Source organism: Octopus sinensis, linkage group LG2 (assembly GCF_006345805.1).
Source record: "Octopus sinensis linkage group LG2, ASM634580v1, whole genome shotgun sequence".
NCBI classification, from domain to species: Eukaryota; Metazoa; Mollusca; class Cephalopoda; order Octopoda; family Octopodidae; genus Octopus; species Octopus sinensis.
In genome coordinates, this window is record NC_042998.1 from 207497015 (window position 1) to 207504536 (window position 7522).

At 40.6% G+C, this 7522-nt stretch overlaps 1 long non-coding RNA gene across 2 annotated transcripts in view; it reads right to left on the minus strand.

The window, feature by feature from the left end:
• Nucleotides 1–5979, minus strand: part of LOC115232394 — a 13092-nt gene extending 7113 nt beyond the window's left edge. Inside the window, exons 1-2 of one of the 2 annotated variants that reach the window (XR_003883629.2) lie at nucleotides 5870–5979; nucleotides 3555–3971 (exon numbers count right to left, since the gene is read on the minus strand). This is a non-coding gene — a long non-coding RNA (uncharacterized LOC115232394). Of the gene's footprint in view, nucleotides 1–3554; nucleotides 3972–4905; nucleotides 4921–5869 lie in introns of those variants that run through there. The other variant, XR_004997972.1, reaches the window with a different exon arrangement.
• Nucleotides 5980–7522: the final 1543 nt, after the last annotated feature.

The following is a 7522-nucleotide window of genomic DNA, read 5'->3' on the forward strand; positions in this document are numbered from 1 at the left end:
GAGTGGAGCCCCGTAGGCGGTTTAGTGTTCGACTCGACACTCTTCCGGCAGCTCCTGCAACCAAGCTGGTGCCAAACGTAATGCTCTGCACTCCTTTGGACTATGCCAGCAAGGTCGAGAGAGGAATCCTGACGATTGGGCTACCCAGGATTTTCTTTACATCTAGCCCAGGCCTGCGCAAAACTGGAGAGGAAACTGGAGAGGACATGAAATGTAAAAACCAGACTGGATTAGTTTATGCGCAACTCCATTGTCTCCCGAGACAAAAGGATGCCAACAACAACAATTGCAGAGGTCAGGAATGCACTTCTTAGCCAGGATATAAATACTGATCGATTGAGAAATATAACCTGTCTTTTTCTGTTCTCGATTCTAATTGCATCCTTCCATCTTCTACTTTCCCCATGCTGTAGCCATTCCTTCAGTACTCTGCTTGTTATAACCCAAAATGGCTCTGACCAAAGTAGCATTAATTTTCTTAGGTCGTTCAGTTTGCCTCAATTGATCAATAGACCAATTGAGTAAACCTATCAGTAATGCACCTATAATGGTCACTGGAAACAGCTGTAAGCCACATTTTTCCCAATAAAGGGAAAATATGTGATGGCCATTATTTTAAATTTATTCTTTTTTTTATATATCACTGTGTAAAAACCAGTTTGTCTGGAGCCCAACCACGGATTTACAATACAGAATTGTGATGAACGATAACCTTGGACCCTGCCACAAGATTAACTGGGGTTCTCCACTAATCTAGATAATATTGTTAATCTGGTGTGCCAGCAGAGAGCTTATGTAATCCGGATCCACAATAAAACACAACTTGTGTTGTTCTGCAGTTTTTCTTTGTTATTTCCGTGATCAGGCGACCTTTCCTCTTTCGCTTGTTTTTCAGTCATTAGACTGCGGCCATGCTGGAGCATCGCCTTGAAGGGTTTTTTTAGTTGAATGAATTGGCCCTAGTGTTTAATTTTAAGCCTGGTATTTATTCTATCGGTTACTTTTACCAAACTGCTAAGTAACCGGGACGTAAACGCATCAACACCGGTTGTCAAGCCTTGGCAGGGGTGGGGGACAAAGACACACACACACATAAAAATATATAGTGAAGGTGCATGGCTCAGTGGTTAAAGCATCGAGCTTACGATTATGAGGTTGTAAGTTCGATTCCCAGACCGGGCTGCGTGTTGTGTTCTTGAGCAAGACACTTTATTTCACATTGCTCCAGTTCACTCAGCTGTAGAAATGGGTTGCGACATCACTGGTGCCAAGCTGTATCGGCCCCTTTGCCTTTCCCTTGGATAACACTGGTGGCATGGAGAGGGGAGGCCGGTAACATGGGCGACTGCTGGTCTTCCACAAACAACCTTGCCCGGACTTGTGCCTCAGAGGGTAACTTTCTAGGTACAATCCCATGGTCAGTCATGACCGAAAGGGGTCTCCTCCTCCCCCATATATAAATATATATATATATATATATATATATATATAAAATCTGTTCTGTCTGTCTGTGTGTCTTCTCGGATCTCGAGCATCCTCCATCCGATTGTGCTTAAATTTGATATGTAGATACCGACGGTCTCAGGGCGTGTATAAGTCTTGAAAAAATTACAAAAATCGATTCCAGGTTGAGAATGCGATCGATAAAGCCGTGGGAACGTGCATTTGTAAAATCGTTTTTCTTGGAATAGAAAAAAAGTCTATTTTATTTCTTCTTTTGCTGGCGTCTCAAATTTAGGTTAAATCAGTGTTTCTCAAAGGGGAGGCCTATGGGATGTAAAACAATGCGATCTTCGCATCAGGGGGGAAAAAATATGCATACCAATAAGATGATGAGAAGATCGCATTGTTTTACATCATTTTATTCATTCCGGAATAATACCAATGTTTTCTTCGAAACATAGGTCGGAAGTTAAAGACTTGAATAAAACCTGCGTTTAATTCCATTTACTGTTTATATATATAATATATATATATATATATATATATATATATATATATTTATATATATATATATATATATATATATATATCTATATATATATATATATATATATATATATATATATAGATATATTATATAATTTATATATATATTATAATATATATATTTATATATATATATATCTATATATATATTTATATATATATATATATATATATATCTATATCTATATATATTTATATATATATATATATATATATTATATATATATATATATATATATATCTATATATATATATATATATATACTATTGGCTTTGGAATATATATATATATATGCATATGTATGTATGTATACTCATACACACACACACATATGATGTATAGCTGTGTGCGTGTATTTTTGCGTTTGTGCTTGTTCCCCTCCACCGCTTGACAACCGGTGTTAGTGTGTTTACGTCCCCGTAACTTAGTAGTTCGGCAAACAAGACTTATAGAGTAAGTGCCAGGCATTAATAAAATACAAAAAAAAGGACTTGTGTCTTTTCGTTCGACTAAAATTCTTCAAGGCGGTGCCCCAGCATGGCCGCAATCTAATGAATGAAACTAGTAAAAGATAAAAGATGCTGTTTCTAATTTAGGCACAAGGCCAGCAATTTTGTGGAGGGGAGGGTGGGTGTTTGTCGATAAGGTCAACTCCAGTTCTTAACCGGTAGTTTATTTTATCGACCTCGAAAAAAAAAATTGAAAATAAAGTTGACCTCGGCGGAATTTGAACTCAAAACTTATCCAATGAATTTTTTTTTACAACGTTCTAGCGATTCTGCTGACTCACTGTTTTACACATACACACACACACACACGCTCAATTATTAACTGGATCAAAAACAAAATCAATAACCAAGCGGGATGTTATATATTGTTTTTTTAAAAACGTAACACTCTATTCTGAGTCTCACCAAGGCTTTTCAAACTCTGTGTGTGTGTGTGTGTGTGTGTAAAATATTTTATAAAATTGTTTATAGATATAGACAGACAAAAAGACAGGTGGATAAATAAATATAGACAGACAGACAGGTAGATAGACAGATACATAGATATAGACAAGCAGACAGACAGACGGACAGACAGACAGAAGGAGATATATATATATATATATATATATATATATATATATATATATAGATATATATTAGATAGATAGATAGATAGGTAACATAGGTAGATATAGGTGAATAGATAGATATAGATAGATATAGATAGATAGATAGATAGATAGATAGATAGATAGATAGATAGAGATCAGATAGATAGATAGATAGTAGATAGGTAGATATAGATAGAGATAGATAGCTAGATAGATAGATAGATAGATAGTAGATAGATAGATAGATAGATAGATAGATAGATGATTTATTGATAGATAGATAAGTTTCTTTATTGGCCACACAGGGCTGCACACAGTTGGGACAAGTTACAAGGTAGAGCTTTTCTTTTGGGGGAGAGAAAAAGAAAAAAAAGGTGGCGTAGGTTTTCGATCAAAAGGGATCGTAAAAGGGAAAAAAGAACAAAAAAAGAAAAAAGAAAATAGATAGATAGATAGAGTTACCGTTAAAAATGGAATCCATTGATGGAAATTTTGGCATTAGTCCGTCAAACAACGATGCCGGAGTTGTGGGCACTGCCAGTGAAATAGTGAGAAGGACCACACAATAGACATAACTCTTAATCAACACCATTTTCCTCTGTTGGGTTTTTTTCCTCTTTCAAAATTCCTTCCTGAAATGATCGTCTGCCACAGTTTTACTCTCAATGTCGTCTCTCCACACCTGTTTCCCTGCTGTGTTTCTTGTTCTCGTTCTTGTTGCGTTAAAGTTTTCTTTGAAAACTCGAGTTTCTTTTATATGACAACTGCTGCTACTGCTGCTGTTTGGTACGACAGCTGTTGCTCCTCCTGTTTCAGTTGCTGTTGGGTGGTGGCGGTCGTGGTGGGGTTGATGCAAATCGCTTTTACTGTTATTGCTGACTGTAATATAGGAATGGAAGATTCACTGACAGGTGATAACCGAAATATCTAGATTCACTGACACATACTTTAGCAAGAATTTCAAAATATTGTGGGCATACACGCACATAAAACACACGCACGCACCAAAGTACACACACACACACACACACACACAGTCACACTTACACACACAGGCACACACACACAAACACACACACAGAGGCACACATACACACACCGGCGTGGCTGTGTGGTAAGAAGCTTGCTTTCCAGCGACATGGTTCTGGGTTCAGTCCACTGCATAGCACCTTAGGCAAGTGTCTTCTACTATAGTCTTGGGGCGACCAAAGACTTGTGAGTGGGTTTGGTAGACGGAAACTGAAAGAAGCCCATCGTGTGTATGTGTGTGTATGTGTATGTGTGTGTCCCACTGTTTGACACCCGGTGTTGATTTGTGTATGTCCCCATAACTTAACGATTTACTCGACTAACACTCATGGAGGCGGTGCCTCAGCATGGCCGCAGTCTAATGACTAAAACAAGTAGAAGATAAAAGATTACACGTTCGTCTCGTGAAAAGAGTGAAATAGCAAAAAAAAAAACAAGAAAAAGAAAAAAGAAAAAAAATATCCCTGCATCGACCAAAACCGAAAGATGGCTTTGCTTGTTGTTACAACGGATTCCGGTGTTTTAGAAAAGCTGTCCTATGGCCCAGCGATATTAAACCAAGTCGAGGATCTTGGTGGAACACCTTAGGGCCACAGAAAAACAGTTCTCCAATTTGATCAAATATCGTAAAATCATTCGATATGGCTCTGCAGCGGTGATTCGAAACCGAACCGCTAGGTAACCGGTCATGCATCACGACCGAACGTCAGTAGTTTCACATGATCGGTCTATTAAACAACCAATCAATGTCGTCGAGAGCAGCCGGCTCATTCACACGTCTCACCTCTTGCCAGGCAGAATGTTGAGGCAGCCGAATGGTATGTGTCTCCATTCTTCTGACAGCCAAACGACTCGGGAAGACGGTTAGAACAGAAGGCAGACAGACGACAGGAATCTCCGTCGCCACGAATATAACGCAATTATTTCCAGTTATGAAGGACCAACCATATGTTGCTGTTTCAATAAGCTGGTCGTAAACTCCACTTAGCATGTCTCACCCAATATGTAACTATTGCTGCTGTTATTTGTAAAAGACCAATTCGGCTTAATTATGTACAATAATAAAATGTGTTAATTGTTTTCAGATGATATCAGTTCCTTTTTCACGCTGCCCAAGAAACACATTTTTATTCATCGCCTCAAATAGTCGTCAGTTCACACCAGCCGACAACATAACAAACACAGCTCGCGACATTGGTAACTCTCAGCACTCAGAACATCTCCATAACTCCTTACAGTCATGGTAAATATCTCGTCGAAAGGCGGCGAGCTGGCAGAAACGTTAGCACGCCGGGCGAAATGCATAGCTGTATTTCGTCTGCCGCTACGTTCTGCGTTCAAATTCCGCCGAGGTCGACTTTGCCCTTCATCCTTTCGGGGTCGATTAAATAAGTAGCAGTTATGCACTGGCGTCGATGTAATCGACTTAATCCGTTTGTCTGTCTTTGTTTGTCCTCTCTGTGTTTAGCCCCTTGTGGGTAGTAAAGAAATAGGTAAATAGCCCTTTGATTTAATAAAACATTATAGGGCCATATGATATGACATCCTAACACCTTCAGGCCAAAAATAGTAGCTCCTACGATGTTACACGAAGTTAGGGAGCCAAGTTCTGTTGTTCAACGATGTTAGACCAGAACAAGAAGTTTTCTACTCCGGCCTTACAATGTGACATCGGGTTACACCACTAAAGAAACCACCCGTATATCTCTGCGGCACCCCATCCCATTCTAACATTATTAAAGACGTACCAAAGTTTTGTGCCTTCGAACGTTGGCTCTTCCTGGATGAAGTAGGGACTGGTGAAGATCTTCCTGTCAGGAACTCGACTGGATTGCCTTCAGAAATCTCGCTGCTTCAGACCTAAAGTCGTAAAAGTGTTTTGATGACGTCACAATCAATTGATGACGTTCGTAAACTAATTGTAATTATGGAGAATCATAATGTCATTGGATCAACAACGTAAAATAATGGAATATTTGATTATGATCGGATTCCACGCTGATCGATAAAACTGCTAATCGACAGAGGGACGTTTTATATATTAGTAAAAATGGACGATAATATTGCTTTCAAATTCTGGCACAAGGCCAGCAACATCGGGTGGGGTGGGGGTGGGGGTGGGGTGTGAGGTTTAAATCTGTTACATCGACCCTTGTGCTCAACAAGTATTATTTCATCGACCCCGAAAGGGGTAAAAGACAAAGTCGACCTCAGTGAAATTTGAACTCAGAACGTAAAAACGGACGAAATGTCGCTAAGCATTTTGTCCGGCGTGCTAATATTTCTGCCAGCTCACCGCCCTTAACAAACTAATATAATGCTTTCTACCAAAGGCACAAGGCCTGAAATTTTAGGTGGGGTGGGGGACAGTCGATTTCATCAATCCCAGTAATTTGCTGGTGTTTTTTTTATTGGTTTCAAATTCTAGCACAAGGCCAGCAATTTCGGAAGGAGTGGGCCAGTCGAATACATCGACCCCTCTTCAAAACCGGTTCTTATTTTATCGACCCCGAAATGATGGAAGGCAAAGTCGACCTCGCGAAGGCTGACGAGATGTCACTCAGCATTTCGCCCGGCGTGCAAACCATTCTTTCCTACTCTAGGCACAAGGCCCAAAATTTGGGGGAGGGGGCCAGTCGATTAGATTGATCCCAGTACACAACGGGTACTTAATTTATCGACCTCGAAAGGATGAAAGGCAGAGTCAACCACGGCGGAATTCAGAACGTGAACACTGACAAGGTGTCTCTCAGCATTTCGCCCGGCGGGCTAACCATTTTTTTTTTACTCTAGGCACAAGGCCCGAAATTGGGGGGGGGCAGTCGATTAGATTGATCCCAGTACACAACTGGTACTTAATTTATCGACCCCGAAAGGATGAAAGGCAAAGTCAACCACGGCGGAATTCAGAACGCGAACACTGAAAAGGTGTCTCTCAGCATTTCGCCCGGCGTGCAAACCATTCTTTCCTACTCTAGGCACAAGGCCCGAATTTTGGGGGAGGGGGGGCCAGTCGATTAGATCGATCCCAGTACACAACTGGTACTTAATTTATCGACTCCAAAAGGATGAAAGGCAAAGTCGACCTCGGCGGAATTCCGAGACGTCACTCAGCATTTCAACCGGGGTGCTAACCATTCTTTCCTACTCTAGGCACAAGGCCCGAAATTTTGGGGGAGGGGGCCAATCGATTAGATCGACCCTAGTGCGTAACTGGTACTTAGTTTATCGACCCCGAAAGGATGAAAGGCAAAGTCGACCTCGGCAGAATTCAGAACGCGAACACTGACAAGGTGTCTCTCAGCATTTCGCCCGGCGTGCAAAGCATTCTTTCCTATTCTAGGCACAAGGCCCGAAATTTTGGGGGAGGGGGCCAGTCGATTAGATTGATCTCAGTACAC